Here is a 26712-nt window from a genome sequence, read left to right as displayed (position 1 = left end):
GAAAGGATTTGCACTGCCCCACCGTGCCGCAGGGACAAACTTCAATAGCCCATCATAGCACTCTCAGTCAGGGGGTTAGGGAACTCTTGAAGATATCGATAGAATAACATTTCTTTTTCATAAGTTTCAGTGGACGCAGAGCCAACAAGTGCAGTTTTTCAGCGTAAGGTCAGGTTACAGAAAGGCCTATTTTGATAAGCAAGGCATTGCAAACAAATAGGTAGAGCAAAGAGCTAACCTAAGGAGCGAGCTTGTTGTAGTTGGTCTAAAGGGGGAAATAAAGGACTGTCCCGCTACTACTTCTTTGATTCCCGGGAAAGAAGGAAGACCGAGGGTAACTAACTCTTCCTTCTGAAAAATCTATATCCCAGCTCGTTTTCATCGAGCCTTCCCCCGTTTGGAGTATAGCCAAGTGGTAAGGCATCGGTTTTTGGTACCGGCATGCAAAGGTTCGAATCCTTTTACTCCAGAGCATACTTATTCTAGAAATAGAAAAAGAAAAAGAAAGTCTCATCCCTACCCTAATAAATAAATGAAAGTAGATTTACATTATTTTTGTATTTCTAGGGGGAATGTTGAGGCAAACTTACGATGCTGACAAGCTGGTTAGGTGCCGAGTTGGATTAGACATCGCATGTTTCAGTTTAAGAATTGGGAAGAGGTTAAGAACCTAGTGGAATCCACTGCGAGGGGAAGTGCTGAAGTGAAGAAAAGCCCCAATTTTGGAGAGGATTGCATAATTGGAGAGTAGAATTGGAGCAAAGCCGTGATCTGGTAGGCGACTAGTACAAGTGCTAGACTGGAGCTAGACAAGAAGCGTTGAGCAGGAACTTGAGCAATTCCAGAAACCTTAGAAGAAACTGGATATGTGGCAACAAGAAGGGCTTAGCCAGAATCTTGAAATAGGTATGATACCGGCACATATCAGCCTGATGTGATGTACCTGAATTCATTCATGTTCTGTGGAGTCTTTCTTTTAATATTCTTATTTTTTCTCAGTTTAATTAGGAAGCAAATGCGGTTTCAAGATGAACTCAACCTCGAAAAGGAATTCAATTAGCTGTGCAGTTAGCCCTTTGATCTTGAATAATTGCTTGAAATGGATATTGCCTGTCACTTGAAAATAAGGTTGTTTCATTTAGAATTCAGCAAGTTTCTTAGAAAATTGTTGTTAAACAGGTTGACGTTCCACTGGGAATGGAATAACAAAGGCTTTTGGCAGTTTGTGGATCGAGATGTGATTCGCTTTTTGAGTAATAGTTTCTTTCATTTGGTGTGCTCTTCCTGGAGCCGATAATAGGAAAAATTTGGTGCATTCTACTTTGCTGTTATGGTATTTACAATCCTTGAATTGTTTGAACCTGACTCTCATTATCTGTCTTCATGGTCTTGAGGGTATTTTGGATATCGTGGAGGTAACTGACGATGAATTCGTCTCTTGCCTCACCGATCTGAACACGGAGTTTCCGAAGCTACAAGAGTGCTTGGTTAAACGGTGCCATTAAGTTTCAACTGTCTTTAAACTTACTACTTCAAGTGCAATTATCAACTCCTTGCAAAATTGTTGGCTTTCTCATCTACAAAAGGCAACTCTGGTATTCAAGGAAACATATAATTAGGTTCCACTCACTACGTCAACTAAAGCAACTGCATCTGGAGCACTTACCAGGGAAAATCGAATAAATAATGACGTAGTACGAGGGGATTTTTTTTCTCACTATTGCCATCCTGTGTTCAGTTCCAATTTCGTAGTAGGAGACAGACTCAAAGTCAATAGATTCCTGTCCTTTTCTATAGAAATAGGCTTGGTCAAGTGCTTAAAAAAGAGGTGACCCGAATGATTTCAATGAATTGCTATTTGGTTAGATTGGAACAATTGGATTCGAAAGGAAAGAAAGACTGTGAACGAAGAGGGCCGCCCATGATCGATTGGATTCGGCAAATAAAGTAGAGGGCCCGCCTGTGTCACCACCGGTCCACCGAACCAGCTGTAGATCGCTAACTCTCTTGTCGACGCCCGGAACTTATGTACGAGTTAAGAATGAATTGTTCCCGAGTAGAGAGGGCAGGATAAGGATTCAGTAAGAAGGAGAGTCTACTTATGGAAATGCCATCCTCTCTTTCCTCAGTAACGGAGTGACTAGCTACCCCGACTTTTTATTCCAGTTCCATTCTTACTGGTGCAGGAGTCCAAAGTGCATCGTCCAACTCCCTAACTGCATCTTCCATGAAGTTCGGGAGACCCCTCACGTGCCGCTGCCCGTGAGACTCGCCTTTGTACACTTTGCGCACCGCTTCGACTAGACCCCGCTACTACCTCGTATCCAAATACCTGCGATCTAGCTCATTCTTTTTTAAGCCCTACAAGCCTAATAGAACCTTGTTTCCTGGGCCAAGTCAGCCTATAAGTAAGTAGGGCTGAAGACAATTTGTTTGTTAGTTTTTCAATCTTCTTCCTTCTATGCTTAGAGTAAGTGGACATGACCTCCTTGATCAGCAAGTAAGCGAGCGGTAGTTCAGTCTCCGACAAGTGAGGCCGAATAGCCCCAGGTGTCCTTTTCCTTCTAAACTAGCTGCTCTCGCTTGACTCTTCTAGTGAGCAAGCAAACTGGTCGGGGAACAGGGTCGGATCAAAGTAAGGAATGGGAATAGCACTCACTCATTGAAGGTAAGCCAGAAACAGGGGTTGTCCTCTCCCTTACTTAAGTCCTAGTCCATCTTTTCGTGCCCCAAAGGGGAAGTCAAGCAATAATGAGGGAACTTGACCCACACCTGACGAAAGAGTTTGGTTGCTCGAAGGAAGCAGAAGCAAAACCTGCTTTCTTTCTGTCCCAACCTCCAAGGGTTCCTCCCTGTATGACATAGTCCATTGGATTGGGGCAATGGTACGCACCTATGTTTGGTGTCCCCTCTCTCACTTCCTCGTCAGATCCTGGTCCCAAAGGGCAATACATTGAGTCGGAAAGACGGGGGGCTTTCGTAAATTCCATTCTGTAGCCGAACTAGCCCCTGGATCAGCTCTCATAGTGGGAGAATCAGAGTCAAGTTAGGCGCAAAAGAGGGGGTTGACATCATTCGTCGTGATTGGATCAATCAGACTCCCCCACAGGAAATGCCAAGGGGCGCCCTTTCTCATTATCATCTACCGCCCATTTCTTCATCATCTGTTGCTGCCTTAAGTGCGTAAAGTAGGCTCAGCTTCTTAGGTTTCTAAATATCTTGTAGTAGCCGAAGGTAGTCCAGTCCGCTTGTTAGATTGAATTGAATCTTATATAACCTATGTAGCTAAAGAGAAAATCATAATAGTCTAAGTGGACCTCTCAAAGGTATAAATAAGTAGACATTAGTCTTACTGGTTCGGTCTTTTTCTTTTTTTGTTATGATGCCCACATTTCATACTTCTCAATTCTTATTTATTCAAGGGTTCGTATGTACTGAGTGACTCTAGGTCTATTCAGATGCAGCTTCAAGAGAGCTTTATTCGACCTTTGTATGACCGTCTTCCCTTCCTGTCTATCTCCTTCGGTCAGGTAGTTCTGCTTCCCATGCCGGAGGAGCAGGGTGGGATAGAAGGGTAGTTTCTGAGTTCGAGATGTCTGAGCTTGGAGGTTCCGCTTCTCTAATGTGATAATAAAGCAACAAGCAACGCCGCTCCCGTGCGCTCATCCCTTGCCTGTTCTTGAGCGCTAGTCATTCATCCCTAGCTGGGTTCTTGGGATATCTTGATTCTCTTTATGATGATGTAAGGGTCGGCAACAATGAATAAGGAATCGATCGGAAGTTCGTGCCAATCGATCTTCTGTAGGAGTAGGAGGTAGCGCGAATCCCCTCTTTCTTCGTTTAGAAGAGTGTTGGACCTCCACAACGTCAAACCATAGAACACAGCTCCTTTCGGTCGAACCCTAGGAAAGACGACTTTACCTTTTTCATAGATAGTCTGAGTTCGAGCTACTGTAGTCTCCCCCGTTGACCTTCTTTTTTAGATAGAATCCTCAATGAGTGGAAAGGACTCCCATCCCAGACTTGCTCCACAGTACTATACTGTACAGAGCCGCGCCCTTGTGATATGATAAGAAGAAAAGGGGCCAGGCCGCCCTCTTTTCTTTTCCGCACCAAGCCTTCTTGTAAAATCAGGTGTATAGCTCAGTTGGTAGAGCATTGGGCTTTTAACCTAATGGTCGCAGGTTCAAGTCCTGCTATACCCAAAACAAAAAAAAACCACTCTTGTATTCGTAAGGATGCATAGTAGCCTTCAAAGAGCACTCTTTGGCCTTGAGAAAAGCCCCTTTCTCATCAACATCTCGACTTTGCTCGTTGTTTGAGGTCAGTATAAAGGGGATCAGACTGGCTCGGTCATTGATAGGCCGGCCTTCTCCTTATTCATTGGATAGGGCGCGGGGGAAAGTCAAGTCAAGCACTAGTTAGTTGGGGTGGGACGCACCAAAGCAGTGTTCGTTGCACTAGCACCTTATCTTTTGAAGCTAAACAGAGGCTCGAAAGACGGAGTACATCCGAAGTCGTTGGCTGCCTTTTTGTAGTGCGCAAGTCAGAGTGAACTTCTTCTTCTGTTCTGCGAATCTACTAACGAGAACTGCCGTACAGTCCTATCTTTTTTTAAGAAAGATCGTAGATGAACGTTTCGTTTCGTTACCTAAGTAGTTGAGCAATTCATTCCAAGGTAAACAAAGAGGTATTTCCTTTTCTCGTTCAGTCCTTCTCTCCTTCCATCCCATTAGGCCTATTCATGCTTTTTTGCTATCCATCTTGATCAAATAGAAGAAGGGGAAATTCAGACTAGGCAAAACACCTCAAAAAGTGAAAAAAAAAGATAAAACAACTTTCTTTCAAGTAGTAGACCATAGTTCTCATCCTAGGAAACCATATCGATCATCGGTTCAGAGCTCCCAACTACGAAGCTCTTTTCTAGAGCGAGTCAACAATTCGTGGATCCATGGTTTGGATGAAGCTATGTACCCGGGTAGAGATGATTTGTCTCAAAGATGTTTCGCTCATCCAATAATCTGAAACTTCATCTACATAAACTCATAAATAGCCCTTTCCTTTCTTTTATTGACTTCAAAAGGTAATCAATCCTTTCTTTTCATCTTTTATCAAGTCTTCCTCTTCCTGGTTGAGTCAATCGGGGATAGAAATTCGGATCAACTATGAGGAGTAGGGCTGCTGGGCAAGTGAATGAACTCTGTCCTAGGCATTTCCAATAAGTTCAGTGAAGTGAGGGCGAAGCCTTTTTTGAGAGGGAAAATACACTCCAAATGATATTCCATAATGGAAGGAATGAGTGGAAGATTTACTGGAAGAAAAAAAATACGATACTTTTCTAGTCGTAGGTAGGGCTACCTATCTAGTTTCGTGCTTCGGGCGTACCAGATTCTGTTGGGGAATGTTGCAGAAAATTAAAATTTTTCCTACGGTTTCACCAAGATCCATCTATGAGTTCATCTAAGCAACGAGTCAAGGGAGTGAGTTTGCATCTACATACCACTTGTAGATCGCGTACGGAAGCGTTAGAGGGAGCGGTGATGATGGAGTCGTACTCGCCGTGATTCAGATCACCGGAGATCCTAGCACCGAACAGACGGCACCTCCGCGTTCAACACACGTACGGAGCGTGTGACGTCTCCTCCTTCTTGATCCAGCAAGGGGGAATGGAGTGCCCCCCAAGGCATGTGGTGCGCCCCCCCCCACCCTAGGGTTTCAACCCTAGGCGCAGGGGGTGGGCCTAGGGGGGCGCACCAGCCCACTATGGGCTGGCTCCCCTCCCACTTCAGCCCATGGGGCCCTCCGGGATGGGTGGCCCCACCCGGTGGACCCCCGGGACCCTTCCGGTGGTCCCGGTACAATACCGGGTGACCCCGAAACTTTCTCGATGGCCGAAATACCACTTCCTATATATAATTCTTTACCTCCGGACCATTCGGAAACTCCTCGTGATGTCCGGGATCTCATCCGGGACTCCGAACAACATTCTGTATACTGCATACTCATATTCATACAACCCTAGCGTCACCGAACCTTAAGTGTGTAGACCCTACGGGTTCGGGAGACACGTAGTCATGACCGAGACGGCTCTCGGGCAATAACCAACAGCGGGATCTGGATACCCATGTTGGCTCCCACATGCTCCTCAATGATCTCATCGGATGAACCACGATGTCGAGGATTAGAACAACCCCGTATACAATTCCCTTTGTCATTCGGTACGTTACATGCCCGAGACTCGATCGTCGGTATCCCAATACCTCGTTCAGTCTCATTACCGGCAAGTCACTTTACTCGTACCGTAATGCATGATCCCGTGACCAAACACTTGGTCACTTTGAGCTCATTGTGATGATGCATTACCGAGTGGGCCCAGAGATACCTCTCCGTCATACGGAGTGACAAATCCCAGTCTCGATCCGTGTCAACCCAACAGACACTTTCGAAGATACCTGTAGTGCACCTTTATAGTCACCCAGTTACGTTGTGATGTTTGGTACACCCAAAGCACTCTTACGGTATCCGGGAGTTACACGATCTCATGGTCTAAGGAAGAGATACTTGACATTGGAAAAGCTCTAGCAAAACGAACTACACGATCTTGTGCTATGCTTAGGATTGGGTCTCGTCCATCACATCATTCTCCTAATGATGTGAAACCGTTGTCAATGACATCTAATGTCCATAGTCAGAAACCATGACTATCTGTCGACCAACGAGCTAGTCAACTAGAGGCTCACTAGGGACATGTTATGGTCTATGTATTCACACGTGTATTATGATTTCCGGATAATACAGTTATAGCATGAATAAAAGACAATTATCATGAACAAGTAAATATAATAATAACCCCTTTTATTATTGCCTCTAGGGCATATTTCCAACAGTCTCCCACTTGCACTAGAGTCAATAATCTAGTTACATTGTGATGAATCGAACACCCATAGAGTTCTGGTGTTGATCATGTTTTGCTCGCGAGAGAGGTTTAGTCAACGGATCTGCGACATTTAGATCCGTATGTACTTTGCAAATATCTATGTCTCCATCTTGAACATTTTCTCGGATGGAGTTGAAACGACGCTTGATGTGCCTGGTCTTCTTGTGAAACCTGGGCTCCTTGGCAAGGGCAATAGCTCTAGTGTTGTCACAGAAGAGTTTGATCGGCCCCGACGCATTGGGTATGACTCCTAGGTCGGTGATGAACTCCTTCACCCAAATAGCTTCATGAGCTGCCTCCGAGGCTGCCATGTACTCCGCTTCACATGTAGATCCCGCCACGACGCTCTGCTTGCAGCTGCACCAGCTTACTGCTCCACCATTCAACATATATACGTATCCGGTTTGTGACTTAGAGTCATCCAGATCTGTGTCGAAGCTAGCGTCGATGTAACCCTTTACGACGAGCTCTTCGTCACCTTCATAAATGAGAAACATGTCCTTTGTCCTTTTCAGGTACTTCAGGATATTCTTGACCGCTGTCCAGTGTTCCTTGACGGGATTACTTTGGTACCTTCCTACCAAACTTACGGCAAGGTTTACATCAGGTCTGGTACACAGTATGGCATACATAATAGATCCTATGGCTGAGGCATAGGGGATGACGCTCATCTCTTCTTTATCTATTGCCATGGTCGGGCATTGAGCCGAGCTCAATCTCACACCTTGTAGTACAGGCAAGAACCCTTTCTTGGACTGATCCATTTTGAACTTCTTCAAAATTTTATCAAGGTATGTGCTTTGTGAAAGACCTATGAGGCGTCTTGGTCTATCCCTATAGATCTTGATGCCTAATATGTAAGCAGCTTCTCCAAGATCCTTCATTGAAAAACACTTATTCAAGTAGGCCTTAATACTGTCCAAGAATTCTATATTATTTCCCATCAAAAGTATGTCATCTACATATAATATGAGAAATGCTACAGAGCTCCCACTCACTTTCTTGTAAACGCAGGCTTCTCCATAAGTCTGCATAAACCCAAACGCTTTGATCATCTCATCAAAGCGAATGTTCCAACTCCGAGATGCTTGCGCCAGCCCACAAATGGATCGCTGGAGCTTGCATACTTTGTCAGTGTTCTTAGGATCGACAAAACCTTCCGGCTGCATCATATACAGTTCTTCCTTAAGATGCCCGTTAAGGAATGCCGTTTTGACGTCCATCTGCCATATCTCATAATCATAGTATGCGGCAATTGCTAACATGATTCGGACGGACTTAAGCTTCGCTACGGGAGAGAAAGTCTCATCGTAGCCAATCCCTTGAACTTGCCGATAACCCTTAGCGACAAGTCGAGCTTTATAGATGGTGACATTACCATCCGCGTCCGTCTTCTTCTTAAAGATCCATTTGTTTTCTATCGCTCGCCGATCATCGGGCAAGTCAGTCAAAGTCCATACTTTGTTTTCATACATGGATTCTATCTCGGATTTCATGGCTTCAAGCCATTTGTTGGAATCTGGGCCCGCTATCGCTTCTTCATAGTTCGAAGGTTCACCGTTGTCTAACAACATGATTTCCAGGATAGGGTTGCCGTACCACTCTAGTGCGGAACGTGTCCTTGTGGACCTACGAAGTTCAGTAGTAACTTGATCAGAAGTACCTTGATCATCATCATTATTTTCCTCTTCAGTTGGTGTAGGCATCACAGGAACATTTTCCTGAGCTGCACTACTACCCCGTTCAAGAGGTAGTACTTCATCGAGTTCTACTTTCCTCCCACTTACTTCTTTCGAGAGAATCTCTTTTTCCAGAAAGGATCCGTTCTTGGCAACAAAGATCTTGCCCTCGGATCTTAAGTAGAAGGTATACCCAATGGTTTCCTTACGGTATCCTATGAAGACGCATTTTTCCGACTTGGGTTCGAGCTTTTCAGGTTGAAGTTTCTTGACATAAGCATCGCATCCCCAAACTTTTAGAAACGACAGCTTTGGTTTCTTCCCAAACCATAATTCATATGGTGTCGTCTCAACGGATTTAGACGGTGCCCTATTTAAAGTGAATGTAGCTGTCTCTAGAGCGTATCCCCAAAATGATAGCGGTAAATCGGTAAGAGACATCATAGACCGCACCATATCCAATAGAGTGCGATTACGACGTTCGGACACACCGTTATGCTGAGGTGTTCCAGGCGGCGTGAGTTGTGAAACGATTCCATATTTTCTTAAGTGTGTACCAAATTCGTTACTTAAATATTCTCCTCCATGATCCGATCGTAAGAATTTTATCTTTCGGTCACGTTGATTCTCTACCTCATTCTGAAATTCCTTGAACTTTTCAAAGGTCTTAGACTTGTGTTTCATCAAGTAGACATACCCATATCTACTCAAGTCATCAGTGAGAGTGAGAACATAACGATATCCTCCGCGAGCCTCAACGCTCATTGGACCGCACACATCGGTATGTATGATTTCCAATAAGTTGGTTGCTCGCTCCATTGTTCCGGAGAACGGAGTCTTGGTCATCTTGCCCATGAGGCATGGTTCGCATGTGTCAAATGATTCATAATCGAGAGACTCCAAAAGTCCATCGGCATGGAGCTTCTTCATGCGCTTGACACCAATGTGAACAAGGCGGCAGTGCCACAAGTATGTGGGACTATCGTTATCAACTTTACATCTTTTGGTATTCACACTATGAATATGTGTAACATTACGCTCGAGATTCATTAAGAATAAACCATTGACCATAGGGGCATGACCATAAAACATATCTCTCATATAAATAGAACAACCATTATTCTCGGATTTAAATGAGTAGCCATCTCGTATCAAACGAGATCCAGATACAATGTTCATGCTCAAACTTGGCACCAAATAACAATTATTAAGGTTTATAACTAATCCCGTAGGTAAATGTAGAGGTAGCATGCCGACAGCGATCACATCGACCTTGGAACCATTCCCGACGTGCATCGTCATCTCGTCCTTCGCCAGTCTCCGCTTATTCCGCAGCTCCTGCTGTGAGTTACAAATATGAGCAACGGCACCGGTATCAAATACCCAGGAGTTACTACGAGTACTCGTAAGGTACACATCAATTACATGTATATCAAATATACCTTTAGTGTTGCCGGCCTTCTTATCCGCTAAGTATTTGGGGCAGTTCCACTTCCAGTGACCCTTCCCCTTGTAATAAAAGCACTCAGTCTCAGGCTTGGGTCCATTCTTTGACTTCTTCCCGGCAACTGGCTTACCGGGCGCGGCAACATCTTTGCCGTCCTTCTTGAAGTTCTTCTTACCCTTGCCCTTCTTAAACTTAGTGGTCTTATTGACCATCAACACTTGATGTTCTTTCTTGATTTCAACCTCTGCCGACTTCAACATTGAAAATACTTCAGGAATGGTCTTCACCATCCCCTGCATATTATAGTTCATCACAAAGCTCTTGTAGCTTGGTGGGAGCGACTGAAGGATTCTATCAATGACCGCCTCATCCGGGAGGTTAATGTCCAGCTGAGACAGGCGGCTGTGTAACCCAGACATTTTGAGTATATGCTCACTGACAGAACTATTTTCCTCCATCTTACAACTATAGAACTTGTCGAAGACTTCATATCTCTCGACCCGGGCATGAGCTTGGAAAACTAGTTTCAGCTCCTCGAACATCTCATATGCTCCGTGTTGCTCAAAACGCTTTTGGAGCCCCGGTTCTAAGCTGTAAAGCATGCCGCACTGAACGAGTGAGTAATCATCAGCACGTGTCTGCCAAACGTTCAAATCATCTTGCAGTGCTGGGAGAGCAGGTGGGTCACCTAACGGTGCTTCAAGGACATATGCTTTCTTGGCAGCTATGAGGATGATCCTAAGGTTCCGGACCCAGTCCATATAGTTGCTGCCATCATCTTTCAGCTTGGTTTTCTCTAGGAACGCGTTGAACTTCATGTTGACATGAGCGTTGGCCATTTGATCTACAAGACATATTTTGCAAAGATTTTAGACTAAGTTCATGATAATTAAGTTCATCCAATCAAATTATTTAATGAACTCCCACTCAGATTTGACATCCCCTTAGTCATCTAAGTGTTACACGATCCGAGTTGACTAGGCCGTGTCCAATCATCACGTGAGACGGACTAGTCATCGTCGGTGAACATTCTCATGTTGATCGTATCTTCCATACGACTCGTGTTCGACCTTTCGGTCTCCGTGTTCCGAGGCCATGTCTGTACATGCTAGGCTCGTCAAGTTAACCCTAAGTGTTTTGCATGTGTAAAACTATCTTACACCCGTTGTATGTGAACGTAAGGATCTATCACACCCGATCATCACGTGGTGCTTTGAAACGACGAATTTTAGCAACGGTGCATAGTTAGGGGAGAACACTTCTTGAAATTGTTGCAAGGGATCATCTTATTTACAACCGTCGTTCTAAGTAAGCAAGATGCATAAAGCATAATAAACATCACATGCAATTATATAAAGTAGTGACATGATATGGCCAATATCATATAGCTCCTTTGATCTTCATCTTCGGGGCTCCATGATCATCTTGTCACCGGCATGACACCATGATCTCCATCATCGTGTCTTCATGACATTGTCACGCCAACGACTACTTCTACTTCTATGACTAACGCGTTTAGCAATAAAGTAAAGTAGTTTACATGGCGTTCTTCAATGACATGCAGGTCATACAAAAAATAAAGACAACTCCTATGGCTCCTGCCGGTTGTCATACTCATCGACATGCAAGTCGTGATTCCTATTACAAGAACATGATCTCATACATCACAATATATCATTCATCATTCATCACAACTTCTGGCCATATCACATCACATGACAATTGCTGCAAAAACAAGTTAGACGTCCTCTAATTGTTGTTGCATCTTTTACGTGGCTGCAATTGGGTTCTAGCAAGAACGTTTTCTTACCTACGAATAACCACAACGTGATTTTGTCAACTTCTATTTACCCTTCATAAGGACCCTTTTCATCGAATCCGCTCCAACTAAAGTGGGAGAGACAGACACCCGCCAGCCACCTTATGCAACTAGTGCATGTTAGTCGGTGGAACCGGTCTCACGTAAGCGTACGTGTAAGGTTGGTCCGGGCTGCTTCATCCCACAATACCGCTGAAGCAAGATAAGACTAGTCGCGGCAAGCAAGTTGACAAGATCTACGCCCACAACAAAATTGTGTTCTACTCGTGCAATAGAGAACTACGCATAGACCTAGCTCATGATGCCACTGTTGGGGAATGTTGCAGAAAATTAAAATTTTTCCTACGGTTTCACCAAGATCCATCTATGAGTTCATCTAAGCAACGAGTCAAGGGAGTGAGTTTGCATCTACATACCACTTGTAGATCGCGTACGGAAGCGTTAGAGGGAGCGGTGATGATGGAGTCGTACTCGCCGTGATTCAGATCACCGGAGATCCTAGCGCCGAATGGACGGCACCTCCGCGTTCAACACACGTACCGAGCGTGTGACGTCTCCTCCTTCTTGATCCAGCAAGGGGGAAGGAGAGGTTGATGATGATGGCTCCAGCAGCAGCACAACGGCGTGGTGGTGGTGGAACAGCAGCACTCCGGCAGGGCTTCGCCAAGCACGTGACGGAGGAGGAAGAGGTGTAGCAGGAGGAGGGGGCGCCAGGACTTCAGGGGTGCGGCTGCCCCTCTTCCCCCTCCCTTTATATAGGCCCCCAGGGGGAGCACCGGCCCTGGGAGATTCAATCTCCCAAGGGGGCAGCGGCCAAGGGGGAAGGAGTGCCCCTCAAGGCATGTGGTGCGCCCCCCCCCCCCACCCTAGGGTTTCAACCCTAGGCGCAGGAGGTGGGCCTAGGGGGGTGCACCAGCCCACTATGGGCTGGCTCCCCTCCCACTTCAGCCCATGGGGCCCTTCGGGATGGGTGGCCCCACCCGGTGGACCCCCGGGACCCTTCCGGTGGTCCCGGTACAATACCGGGTGACCCCGAAACTTCCCCGATGGTCGAAATACCACTTCCTATATATAATTCTTTACCTCCGGACCATTCCGAAACTCCTCGTGACGTCCGGGATCTCATCCGGGACTCCGAACAACATTCGGTATACTGCATACTCATATTCATACAACCCTAGCGTCACCGAACCTTAAGTGTGTAGACCCTACGAGTTCGGGAGACACGTAGTCAAGACCGAGATGGCTCTCAGGCAATAACCAACAGCGGGATCTGGATACCCATGTTGGCTCCCACATGCTCCTCAATGATCTCATCGGATGAACCACGATGTCGAGGATTAGAACAACCCCGTATACAATTCCCTTTGTCATTCGGTACGTTACATGCCCGAGACTCGATCGTCGGTATCCCAATACCTCGTTCAGTCTCGTTACCGGCAAGTCACTTTACTCGTACCGTAATGCATGATCCCGTGACCAAACACTTGGTCACTTTGAGCTCATTGTGATGTTGCATTACCGAGTGGGCCCAGAGATACCTCTCCGTCATACGGAGTGACAAATCCCAGTCTCGATCCATGTCAACCCAACAGACACTTTCGGAGATACCTGTAGTGCACCTTTATAGTCACCCAGTTACGTTGTGACGTTTGGTACACCCAAAGCACTCTTACGGTATCCGGGAGTTACACGATCTCATGGTCTAAGGAAGAGATACTTGACATTGGAAAAGCTCTAGCAAAACGAACTACACGATCTTGTGCTATGCTTAGGATTGGGTCTCGTCCATCACATCATTCTCCTAATGATGTGATCCCGTTGTCAATGGCATCTAATGTCCATAGTCAGAAACCATGACTATCTGTCGACCAACGAGCTAGTCAACTAGAGGCTCACTAGGGACATGTTATGGTCTATGTATTCACACGTGTATTACGATTTCCGGATAATACAGTTATAGCATGAATAAAAGACAATTATCATGAACAAGGAAATATAATAATAACCCCTTTTATTATTGCCTCTAGGGCATATTTCCAACAGATTCAATAGGCTAGGTTATAGCTGACAGATTTCTTTAAGAACTAGCCGCCTATAAGCCTCGCTAGTAGTATTCCTGCCCAGTGCCGGAGTAGTGACTCACAAGGTAAGTTCTCCTCGATGCATTTCCAACACTCTATTTTTCTACGTACACTTTTGATTCCTCAGTAGGTAGGGACAACATTCGAGATCTCATCCGACCGTCTATTTCTCACTGATTGGGAGATTGGATTGGAATCCGAGGAGAACTGATTTGATGTCATGGAACGAATGGGGCACTACGTTGGTTACCCACTGCTAGCCTAGCGGAGATTTCTCTATTTGTTGAAAGTGGAAAGGAGTCATATTTGAATCGGAAAGTTGGGCTCGTTCACTCACACCTTTCTTTGATTATCGATGACTTGGCTTCTTGCTCAAGTAAGCACCCGGCATACCAATTCATTATCCTTGGGGCTCGGCTCGCTCCTTCCTATCTACGTTATTCTTTCTTTGTTACTCTCGTAATGACGTTACGAAAGAAATCAAGGTTACCAGGTCACAGATCTGATTCTTCTTCCCTTATAGAACCTTCCCGCAAGAAATCAGTGGAAGTGGGTCCGCCCCTGCAACTCATCAAATCAGCCTTCTTTTCTGTTCTGCACTGTACATATTCTCAAGTTATGAGAAAGAATGGATTTGAATGCAATTTGGAATTAACAAAATAAACGAATGAAGAATATTTTTACCTCTTATCTGATAAGCAATCAAAGCATTTGAACTGCTCAATGAACAATAAAGAAAGAGCTAAGGTAAAAAAGTATATGTGTTACTAATAGTAAACCAATTTTATTTGGAGTTTGCTTTCAGCTGAACATGTTATAACTACAAACGAGGTGAGGCTTGATTAGGTGGCTTTGCAAGAACTAGGGAGGAACACAAGTTATGTACTTTAGGCTAAACATATGAATTTAGAAGATCAACTTTTCCAATTGGACATAAACAAAAGCAACCAATAATATATATATATATATAAACTTCAATAATATTTTCTCTATGGTGAAGTAATTTCATCGATAACCACTAAACGATTAAGTAGTGATGTATGCAAAGCTAGACAACGAACATTTCATAATACACTCGTTCTGCATATCTTTAGGATAAAAGAAAAAACTGCGAAAAAATCCGTTTTCCTAAATAAAAAGATCAAGAAATCTATTTTGTATGGTTCTTATTTCGTTGAAAACGTTTCCATGAGACTTTCTTTCATTGAAGAAGTCCATGACTTGTTCTAGGTGATATGAGGTTGAACATGCTTTAGAAAAAATGCAAAGAAGGGTACATGAGGGTGGAATAAAAATCAAAAAGATGACCCCTTCTTTCTTCCTGAGCATTACCGATAAATATTCATTCTTTATACGTTAGGTTGGGTTTCAGATGTATATCATTTATTATATGAAACCAAAAAGAAGAAATGATAAGAAAGTTGTATATAGATGGAGGAATAAATTATGATGTGGAAAACAAGGCAGGGGTTCAAATCCTGTCATCCCTACCTATTACTTCTCCTATGGGCAGTAACGAGGGATCAATTGAGATCGATTCAAATTGGACAAAATTCAGAGTTTCGTTTTTCTATATGCATGCGTACAAAAATCATCCTTTTCTTTACTGCTTTATCTCCCGGAAAGCGCTCTTAGTTCAGTTCGGTAGAACGTGTGTCTCCAAAACCCAATGTCGTAGGTTCAAATCCTACATAGCGTGATTCTGTTCTTGTTATGTCGAATCCAAAAAAAAAGAACTTATATAAATATAAGAAAATGAGACAGTAATGAGGTCCATATCGTCATCGTAATAAAAAGAAAGATCTGCAAGCATTCTTTATGGGAGTCGGGGCTTTCTGATTTGAAGTTGCTAGAAAAGGACCTCTGTGATCGGTTGATCATTAGTCGTTTTTTTAAGGTAAGTAGGCAGGGGTGTCTTGATCGAAACCGAACTTCAATTCCACCCAGCTCAGATTCTATGCAGCAGTGGGGAAGACTTGTTTATACTTTTATTGAGAATTCCATTTCTTCCTGCCGCACCCCAATTCTTTCCCAGCAGTTGAAAATTGATATGAGATCTTGAACTCAGGGGGCTCCTATGTTCTGGGCAGAGGCATTGATGCGGGCTATTAGAATAAGGTGGTAAGGTCCAGGCATCTTCAAACCCCACATATGCCCTCTTTGATCTAGTAAGGGGAATGAAAGAAACAGGAATGTTGCACAGTAAAGTGTCAGCACTCATCCCCAAACTCCATAGGCCCCGCAATAGAAAGAGTTTACTTCGGTGCCGGAGAGCCGAAACCGCTAACCGAAACAAGACATATTCACTTTGACCACAGCCACCCGCACTTGCCTACCTGACTGGCTATTTTAGCTATTCTCTCTTCAACCTTCCTCTAACCTAAAATAGTCGTACTGCTCCCCCTTTAGAGATAGATTTCTTTATTCTCTAAGCTAGCTAAACGCCCGAAACATAATAAGCTAAGCCTCCGTCGATTTAGCCAAAGCAGGCCTGGAGAAAATAATGGGAGTCGGTGTCCCTTAAACGCCTTGTTTCCTCTTCTTTACGGTGGCTTCTTCTTAAATGAAAGAAGATCTCTGCTGCGCTTATGCCTTCAAACCCGAAAACAGTGGTTATTACGACACCAGGTAAAATAGCTGCTTTTTCTTCTCTTCCTCCCCTCGACCTATTGAAGTTGCGCTCACCCGCAACCCTAAGCCCTGCAGTTCCTTCGCTTACTGCCTAATCTTAATCTATTGCCCTGCCTCCAAGAGAAGAAATGGCACCAACCGATACAAGGGCAGCTAGTTCTAGGGAAGCTGCTTCAATGGAAGTTGGATTGCCTAGTTGCTTTTGAGTTCGATTTGAACTAGTTTCCAAGCTTTTTTTTCATCCATGCCTATAAGTATAATTATCTTTTCCAATCTGAGTGTTCCATCGGACTTACTCCATTTGCTTCTAGGGTCCATTTGCTTCTAGGGATAGATAGGGCTGGAGTCGTCAATGCTAGAATGAAATGTGAATGAGAGCATAGATTGATTGTCTCACTGCATGTACGTATAGTAACCGGTTAATAATACTAAGGGTCCCTAATACTAATCTCGACATGAGAGGAACATGTCCTCTCGGCGTTGATATATACTAACAAATATGGTTTTTTCACTCAGACATGAGAGGTGAGATCGATTATATGATAGAGACAGATGGAGGAGCAGAAAGTGAGAGATTGTGGCGTGAAGCACATGTAAGGTGTACAACTCTTGAGACGGATGCATCGAGGTGCCGGCCTGTGAGAACGTTCGTCATAGCGTTGCGCCATAATTTCGTGATGGGTCTTTCGTTTTAAAAATAGGAGTTTTTCGGGTCTAGTTTACCGGTCTGTCAATAAATGCGTATGAAAAGTGAAATAGTTGATGTGATGGATGTGCCCAGTATCGATCAATGAAACATCGGCTCGACGCAGGATTTCAATAGAATGAAAAACATCGTCAGTAGTAGAGGGATAGGTACTTATTCCCGGCCAGCGATATCATTGCTGCTCCCCGCCTAATGTGGATCATTGTGCAATGCTTATGTGAAATCTCAATCCAAAACTTATTCGTTTCGTTGGAAAAACCGACACCGACGTCAAGATCAGTCTCCTTTCCTTTCTCTTTAGTTTGGGAGCAGAGCTTAAAAAGATGGGGGGTCATGATGGATCCTTTTTTTATCCCTGATTCCATGGATGGAATGATTGTGGAATTTAACCCTCCGTCGTCATACCCAAACTCGGTCAATGGGCCGGCTTTTAGCGTAGAAAGTGTGAGTTCGAACTACATGGAGGTGGAGGAATCAATAAATTCCCCTCCTCCCCCTAATCCAAACCCTTATTCTCAGATTCCGGATTTAGTCGCCGCAAATGCAAATATGGATTACTTTCACTTCTCTCAAATGCAGATGTTTTACCAAATGCAAATGTTTTATCAAATGCAAATGTTTTATCAAATGCATTTGAATTATTTTAGCAGCCAGCTGCTTTTGCCTATGGTACCTATGTATGTTCATTTTTTTATGTCTTTTTATATGCGGTTTTGGTATTTTCCCTTCTAAGCAAACTCTTTTGCGCCATTTGATCTTTAATTGAACTATTTCAGGCTCCGTATTGAATTGAAAAACTCTTTCAGGCTCCGTATTGTATTTATAAACTCTTTCAGGCTCCGTATTGTATTGAAAAACTCTTTCAGGCTCCGTATTGAATTGAAAAACTCTTTCTGGCTCCGTATTTCAAACTCGAATTGGATTTTGTGTCGGCTGGCTGGCAGGACCGCCAGGGAGGTCTCCTCTTGAACTAAGAAATCAAAGTCGCGATCTGATAGGTATCTATCCGGACCAAGCATTTGGAAAGCGCCGGTTCGATTCCGGCTTGTGACATGAAGAAGAAGTCCCAAACAGGGATCAGATGAGTTTGCACAGCGTTACTTTGTTGACGGAAAATCTAATTGTTCTTCCGGTTCAATGAAGACTATGCTTACTTTCCTTTCTCTTACCGGTCTGTGTTCTATCATGGACCTGTATTCCGTTCCTCGAATCGAGACTTTCTTTTGGTATGATTTTGATACGAGTTTTCTATCAAAACTCTATGCCATCAATCACTATCCCCGGGGATAGAATCCAGCTCCCGGCGTACCTGATAACTACGCTCATATACGTCAATTCATGGAAGATGCTTAGGGGAACGAATCCATATAGGAAACCCCTCTAGGGGAAGGGACAACTGGTTAGTTTGTGTTAACATATCAAGGGATACCAATCATTGCCAGGTATGGTGGGAAAAAAGCAACCTATTGTATTTTCCTTACTCCAGTGGGCTTTAACTAGACCTGTTTACTTAGCTTGATCTTTGTGCTCTCGGCATAGGTAGGATGTATCTCTGGATTATCCATGGTATGCTTCCATTGTTGCACCTTATCCCGGTATAGTAGAAGGCGATCCATGCTATTCATGAGTTGATAAGCTCCATTCCATCGATAGGGATCAACCCAGCTGCATAGCTTTAAGATCCTAAGCTATACCACAGCTAAATCAACCAACGTCAGGGATTCTAGCTCAAGATCAGGAAAGAGCTTCGTTCCCTCCCGCCTGTTGACTAGAGTTATACCATCCACTCTTGCTGCTGACTGTGAAGTAGCGTAAAACCCTCTATCGCGTCTGTTTGTTTGCCGTTGTACGAAAGTCTATCGATTCAAGAATTTGCAAATCCCTTGGGTTCTTTGCCGAGGTTATCCTAGCATTGGAAGCCCTGGTGGATAGCCTTGCTTTGAAGATGAGGATTATGATGTAATCACTACAAACAATATGGTAGCAACCACTTTCCATTTCACCATAAAATTACAGTATTGCTTTAACACTCTTTAAAGAGAATTTGGATAACCAACCCTTTCCCCAGATACGAATAAAGGAGACTGCTTTCTGTATAATTGTGCTTATGCAGCTAGAAACCCATTTTATGTTTCTGTCATTTTCCCAAATGCTCGTAGCATGTAGTAACAACAACGAACTTGGTTGGTATTATATGCAGAGATTACCTCATCAGCTAGATGCCTCAGCTAGTGCTTATCAGCTAATAAGCTACTTCGAAAAGACCAGATACTGGAGAACATGGTGGAGGAAGCAGCAAGTGATTTCTTCAAGACGGCGCTCTTCATTGTTGCAGCTGGATCCAATGACATATTTTGGAGTATCTTTCACCTTCAGTACCGTTCTTTGGATGAGAGAAGCCTTATCCTTCAGACTTTCTAGATGTGTTGGTTTCCAATCTGTCATTTTATTAGAAGGTTCCGCCAATTTATCACTACTGTAGTTTAGTGTCGCTTGCTCTTGTTTGCTGCAGACCTCTATTTTCTTTCCATCGATTAAGAGGCTAAATGAACAGGGTGCTCGAAAGTTTGTTGTGTCCGACGTCGGGCAACTCGGTTGTATACCGTACGTTCGTGCTCTGGAGATACGTACGATATCGTGACAGAGATCATTCTGCACTACCGTCAATACGGTACGCTTTTCTTCCTCGCTGCTTCCCGCAAATGATGTGCTTCAGACTTCTGAACACGAAATGGCAATACTTAGAATCCAATTCTTGCTTTGTATTAACACCTTTGGACGTTACTTGAGCTGACTGTGCATATGAAGAACCCCAGTGGTAAACGAAACTTTTGTTCATTGACTACATTGCCTGGTTTTGATAATGCGCAGGACCCGTGCAACGGCGGCTGCTTCCCTCCGTTCCTCTGCTTTGGCGCAGCCAAACTCCTGACTCTTCCTCGTCAATTTCATTGCCTTAATGGCAGTTATCCCTTTCTTCGATAAATGGAGCCGTGTGACAGCGCAGGTAGTCGCATAGTTTCATTCCCTGGATGGCTAATGCTTAACACTGGTCAGATACCATAAGTTATGGTTGTGCTCGCTCGGCAAATTCTATCGGTTCAGCAGCGTCCTTAGTAGGAGCGGAAGGGATGTAGCGAGGAGCCGAAACCTACAGTTACGGAACCGTGGAAAAAGCCGAAACCTAGGGTATTCCCTGATCTGAACTTCAATAACAACCATTGCCTTACGTACCATTGGCTGGGAAAGGAAGGTGCCGTTTGCCGCAAGTAGATCTAGCTGATTGACTCGTTCATAGTCGAAAACTAATGCATCGAACCCTTTGCCGATCAAAAGATTAGGAACCGTCCTCCTTTTACCGAATACCCTTGCTGAAGAAGGGCTGTAAATATCTCGTACGTATGTTTCCTAGGATCTACTACATGAAAATGAAAAAGTATTGGCTTGAGTTCTTTCGCGATAGTCCCTTGCAATAAAATGCTTTGAAGATGAGGATTCTGTGGGGATGACATTATCGCCATACGCTATTGGATTTCTCCCGGGCTTTGCCTTTGCCGAAACTGTTTCGTTGACATCCTTTACCGTAGAACTTATCTTCTTGGAAAACGGAGGATATTACCTTTGATTTTGTTAGAGGAGGTAGGAAGCCGAGCATTGGGAACTAGCCGTTATAGGGTTTCGGAAAAAAGGGTTGATAACTCCCTTTGCTTCGTCAATTAAGAAAAATAGAATGTGCTTACCTTCGTGATATTCCCTTTTCTTTGATCCTTTCGGTTTTGAACTGCGCTTTGCCCGTACTAGGTCTTGAAACTTAGCTTCAACCTCTCTGTAGGAATGAAGGTTCTTTTCATGCAATTTCTCGTATGATAATGAATCGAGTTTCGAAACACGGTTGTTGTAGGGAGTTATTTCTTTCTTAAAGGAAGGCTCTCTGCTCCATTGGGTGACGATTCAATGGTTCTATTCATCCTATTCCTAGGTCGATCCGTTAACTTGGGTTTTGTTTACCAGTTGGTTAGGTCAACTTGTGGCATAGCTGTATTGGACGCGATACGGTGAACGAGTCCCTTTTTGCTTTCCGATACTTTCTTGAAGGAATAGCATCTGCGTACAATAGTGTAGAGTTCCCCGCACTAAACATTGCAAAGAGTCTAAAAGAGGTGAAAGAGCTATAAAGAACTAAGGAAGAAGCGATTTGTAGCACTAAGAGGAAGATGTCTCACAACCAGCCTACGGATAATACATGCCGATATAGGAATGAAGCATGCATAAACTCGTAAGTCAATAGTGAATTTGGTTGCATCGAAGGCGGATAAATTCAGTAATGAGGGCCGCCCGCAGATGATAGCAATTCGTCTTCACTAAGAGCTAACGACTAGAAATCTAGCAAATAGGACGCTTTGTCAATTGAATTAGTAAGTTATCCTGGTCTAGAGGGTGTTCTTCCTCCCCACTCTAGAGGCTAAACCAGTTAGAAAAGCGTCCCCCGGGAGTTTCGCAGTAGTAGATGACGTTCCTGGTACTAGTAGTCCATAGAACTAAGATTTGCATGCATGGTGGGTAACAGCATTGTATCTATCTTTTGCAGTCTGTAAATACGTATCCCAAAGTTGTAGATTCTGCATCTTAAGGGCTGGGTGTCAAAGTCCTCAGTAGGTGGTTTGGTCCTTCAAATGCCTATCTGTTGTAGTAGTCCCCAAAGGCGGAGCTTTATTAGTTGTAGGTGGACGGACCTCAAGTCCTTTCCTTTCTCTAACGCTAATACCGCGGCCTGTCATGATTGTTGTCAAAGATGAAGGCCATACTGTAGTCATAAGATTGCGTGTCGTGTCGTTATTCTGTATCATGTACAGATTCTCATATGTGTTGTCATTCCAGTACAGCTAATCCGTGAACAGCTAACCATCATACTGTCAAAATGGGATAGGTTCGATCTATGGTCATGGAAGGCCTCCTAAAAAGATCTACTAAATTCATCGAGTTGTTCCAAAGAATCAAAGCGCCCAGTTATTAAGAAAATCCCTTGTCGGCTTTCCGTGAAATATTCGTTTGGCCGAGGACTTCCATAGCTGTTCCTATTTCAACTAGGTAGGCCTTCGGTATTCATGCTTCCTTCTATCAAGAGCAGTGTGGCAGTACGAAATCCTTCCTCAGCCTTGTTTCTAATTTTCACCGGGCATATCCGATTTTTGGACACTTGTTGCATCCCTTTTCTTGCTGCATTAGCTTAACCGTTCGCTTCTTTCCATTGCTTCAACGCTTGTTTCAAGCAATAGTCAAGAGTTACTAAAGTAGTTTGTCCTATTCAAAGCTATAATCAGTGACTAATATGCACACAACAATAAAGACTGTTGTTTTTTCTAGTGAGAAATCGAGTACTGTTTTTACACAGCTATAGCGTCTGAGAATTTGACAGAAAAGCAAGGTTCAAAGCCCACGGAGCGGTAGGTCGACATTCCTTCTTCTTTCCAAGCTTCTGGTGGTATCTATACCTTTCGAGACCAAGCCCTGCTACAATTCATTGCTGGAAGAGACTGCTAGATTTCTTTTTCATAGTTCGCTTAGATAATGCTCTATCAAAGAGCGCCAGCATACGTGCTCGAAAGCGTTAGTCAACTAGCTACTTGTCCTTGCTTTTCTCTAGTGTGCCCCTTCATTCAATCTCTAACTCTATGTCTACCCACATACCTTTCCTTTCTGAATCAGGAATAGCCGACTCAGGGTAAATGCTTTTCCCAGCTCAAAGGCGATGACTAGTAGATCCGGGGGTACCTAGAAAGCGAACAAATGTTCCCATGGTCATGATTGTTGACTAAACAGCCCTTTCTCTGATTCCCCTTGCCGACTTTGAACGAACTCATGCTTGAATGAGAACAAGCGATTTGCGACTTTGGTCCATGAATTATAAGATCATGAACAACCGATTATGCGACATCTTTCTTAGCTTATAGAAAGAGCTGAAATACTACAACCGATATTGCGACATCTAATCCAAATAGCGTATCAGCGACAATCCTATTCTTTCTTTCCTTCCTTGCTTATTTATTCTATTATTCGGCTTGCTGTTGCAAATAAGTAAAGTAGTTTGAAGTTCTCTCATATGCATTTGCATTTCATTTAGTGTTGAATATCCAAGAAAAATGAAGGCTGGCAACGCGCCCTCCCTTCTGCTACCAATCAAAGCATGGAACTAAATCTCCTATTTTTCCAAGTGAAAGCCGGCTGACGAATAACCAACCCGCAATGAATAAGGTATAGTAATGCTATGAATAACCCAGTATCGAATACTGGTAATAATATAAGCAGAAGAGCGTTCTCCCGTGCTTCCAGACATGCTGAGCTCTACCAATTTTTGTACATTCAAAAAGGGGAATTGATTCCTTCTCTAGATAGGGCGGGAAAACTAGACTATATAAGAGTTTATACATAAACGCACATATAGTAAGTATTTGGATCTTCCTGCGAGACTGTTCTTTTCGCTGGAGAAAGAGAACACTTCTTTTCTTTTTTTTTGATTCAACAAATGCAAGTTCGTCTTCGTCTGATTTGTCAATGGGAAAATGAAATCATGGGTGGAGGAAGATGCTGTGATCGATAAAGGGGATGATGATGACTTCCATCTTTCTATGGATTTTCTCTCATTATAAATCGAAAGATCGGGTCAAAGCCTTCCAAACCATCCACTGGATTTTCATGTTCGTAAGGGAGGAATATGTGTGTGTTGTATATAAATAAAGGACTTTCGATTTAGCGTTGTCATTTTCACGAGTTTTTAGATAATCCAATTTTATGTGAGATTACTTTCATTTTTACTGAATCACTTGAATCAGTTAGAGGAGACGAGGCTTCTGGCCCAGCCAGAGGGGCTGTAGAGGAGAGTTTTGAATGCGGGAGAGGCAGGTCCAGGTAACGGGGAGAATCTGCTAGGCTGAGGTTGAGTGGCTCACTTCCTTGAGAATATAGAATCTATAACTAAGAAATGAGAATTGTTGACCCATATGATCTCAGTCTTATAAAGAGGATGAAACTGATAATTTCATTCACACTTTGAAATTGAGCTCGTCAGTGATCTTTTCCAACGTGTCTAGAGAAACCTGCTTTGAACATGACATTCGTACCCAAGGAAAGTTTTGGCAGGCATTACTGTGATCTTGAAGCCCTTGCTAGGAGCTAGTCGGTACGGCTCACTACTAAAGAAGGTTCTGGCATGCTTCGACTTAGCCCTGTGATCCGCTAATTCATCTCTTGATCTGGTATTCCACAAAGGAGGTGGATAGGGTCAGCCTTTTCTTCATGGATATGTTGATCTATCAGACCTATCTATAGTGGAATACTAGATTCTTTGCTACTTCCTGGATTATCCCTGTGTTTGCTGTTTCCAGATCCTGCCTTCTTGTCCTTTGCGCTCAAGTCTATGGCCAGTACTGCCCGGGGCAATATTAGCAGTTTTCTGAGGGTTCCATCGCCTCTTGGTTGGTTTTTCTCCGCAAGCAGAGCAAGCTAGTTCACATCCGATTATCCTTACCGCACTAACCATTGCTGGCGAGGTAGCCTTGCCCTAACGTCATAGAGAAGACGTGCCGCAGCTGCCTTTCTAAGACCTGGTACAAGTGATGACCTTGCTGATAAGGGTCGAATGCGTAGTTCATTCGCATGTCTTTCGAAAGAATTGACAGTTGATGATGGAACGAACTGTTCGACCTTGATTTCTTGGCTTTGATGTTGTTATCACAATCAGGTTGCCATAACACGCATTGCTATGTTGAGACAACATGATCTTGAATCAGGATTGGATTGCCTTATCTTATTAGTAGGAAGAGGTGAAGTTCCCTTTTATTTTCCCTGGGAAACGGTACCTGCATTCCCGTGAGATTTTCCTATCCCAGTGCTCTCTATTCTCTAATTCCCTTAATCAAACAAAGTTTATATACCCTCAGATTTGGGGATCCTTCTTTTCTGCACTTCCCCTTTTCTCTACTTCCCATTGGAGTGTACGGGGCCATTTTGAGATATGGGATAGGTCCGTTTTCATCAACCAGCAGGAGGAAAGCTAGCACATTTACCTTAATCCATTGCACTACCGAGAAGTTTGATGACTTCTCACCTTCATAACATACTTACCAAACCTAGTAAGGGATTTTGTACCTTAATCTAGTGAAAGGTGCACATCCGATCCGTAATCTAGCTCTCTGTGCAGAAACCCATTGGCAAAGAAACGGGTTGATTCTTCGGTTCAAGTGATGGTGGAGGATCAAGAAGAGTGGCTATGTGGGGTTTGAACTTGGACACGGGATTAGCTTAATTAGGATAGTTCATTTTATCACTCCACTGGGCCCTTGGCCTTTCTCCCTATGTGGATGGATGATAAGAAAAATGCCAATCGAACCAAGTAAGGGCTCCGCGTGAAGCATATTATGTAGATCTAGCTGACAATAATAACTGAGATCCTATACAAATAACGCATTAGCGACCCCTTGGATAGACAATTCATGCTACTCGACTCACCATCACTCTTTAGAGACATTCGACGAAAAGCAAGCTTACCAATAAGAAACAGCTGGCATGGCAGTATCTTCTGTATCTTCTATAATGAATATAATGTTCACACCTGGCTTTAACCAGATAAAATCTAGTATAGCGGGAAGGATGTCATATTTCTGGTCCACTACTTAGACTATACGAGGGCTTTAGGTGAGGAACTACTTATCTCCCGAGGCACCCTTCTCCTGAATCCTACCCAGCTCAAGTTTAAGAATGCGCACATCCCCAAGGATAGGTAGAGGGGGATCTTGTTATGTTCAGTGCCGCCTCTTCCTCGGCCATTCAAGAAAGGGATTTGCTTCTTCTTACAGGTCCTTGAGAAAAAGAAGAAAGATAGGAAAGGAATTAGGGCGTTGCCGAAGGCAATGGTCCAGCTTGTGTGAATGGATTTCATTGTTTTTTTAGATTCCACTATTTGTTCGATAGCAAGCAAACTCTCCCAATTTAGGACCTTCAGTGATCTTACAACGAACATTGTAAATGACAATCAACGAATTCCGGCGAAATAGAAGATCTACGGGTCACCATAGTCTTCTGATACACACATAGGATTCTGCACTCTTAAACAAGAGGTTGCCACTTAGCATAAGGAAAGGGAAGAGTAAGGCCAGCATTGACTAGAGCTACTGATATCTCGGGACACTATGTGAAATAGCCACGATATGCTTGCTATTCTGGGAAGATAAGTCATGCCTTAGGAAACTAGTCATGTTATGATCAAATTGGAATGTGCGGGCTTTGTGACTACCACTGATTAGAGGATCAAGAAGCCTACTAGTTCACTCTTCCTGCGATATCTGATCAATCGCTCCTGCCGGTTGTACAGATTCTATCACTGGCTTTAGGTTATTCCTTCTTGGACCTGATG

At 43.7% G+C, this 26712-nt stretch overlaps 1 non-coding gene across 1 annotated transcript; it reads left to right on the top strand.

The window, feature by feature from the left end:
* Positions 1–4132: 4132 nt before the first annotated feature.
* TRNAK-UUU lies at positions 4133–4205 on the top strand. Its single transcript has one exon. It is a non-coding gene; the product is annotated as a tRNA-Lys (tRNA).
* The last annotated feature ends 22507 nt before the right edge of the window (positions 4206–26712 follow it).

The sequence above is a fragment of the Triticum dicoccoides genome, chromosome 1B (assembly GCF_002162155.2).
Source record: "Triticum dicoccoides isolate Atlit2015 ecotype Zavitan chromosome 1B, WEW_v2.0, whole genome shotgun sequence".
Classification (NCBI taxonomy): domain Eukaryota; kingdom Viridiplantae; phylum Streptophyta; class Magnoliopsida; order Poales; family Poaceae; genus Triticum; species Triticum dicoccoides.
Note: the sequence above shows the minus strand (reverse complement) of the source record. Positions and strands in the feature narration are given on the sequence as shown.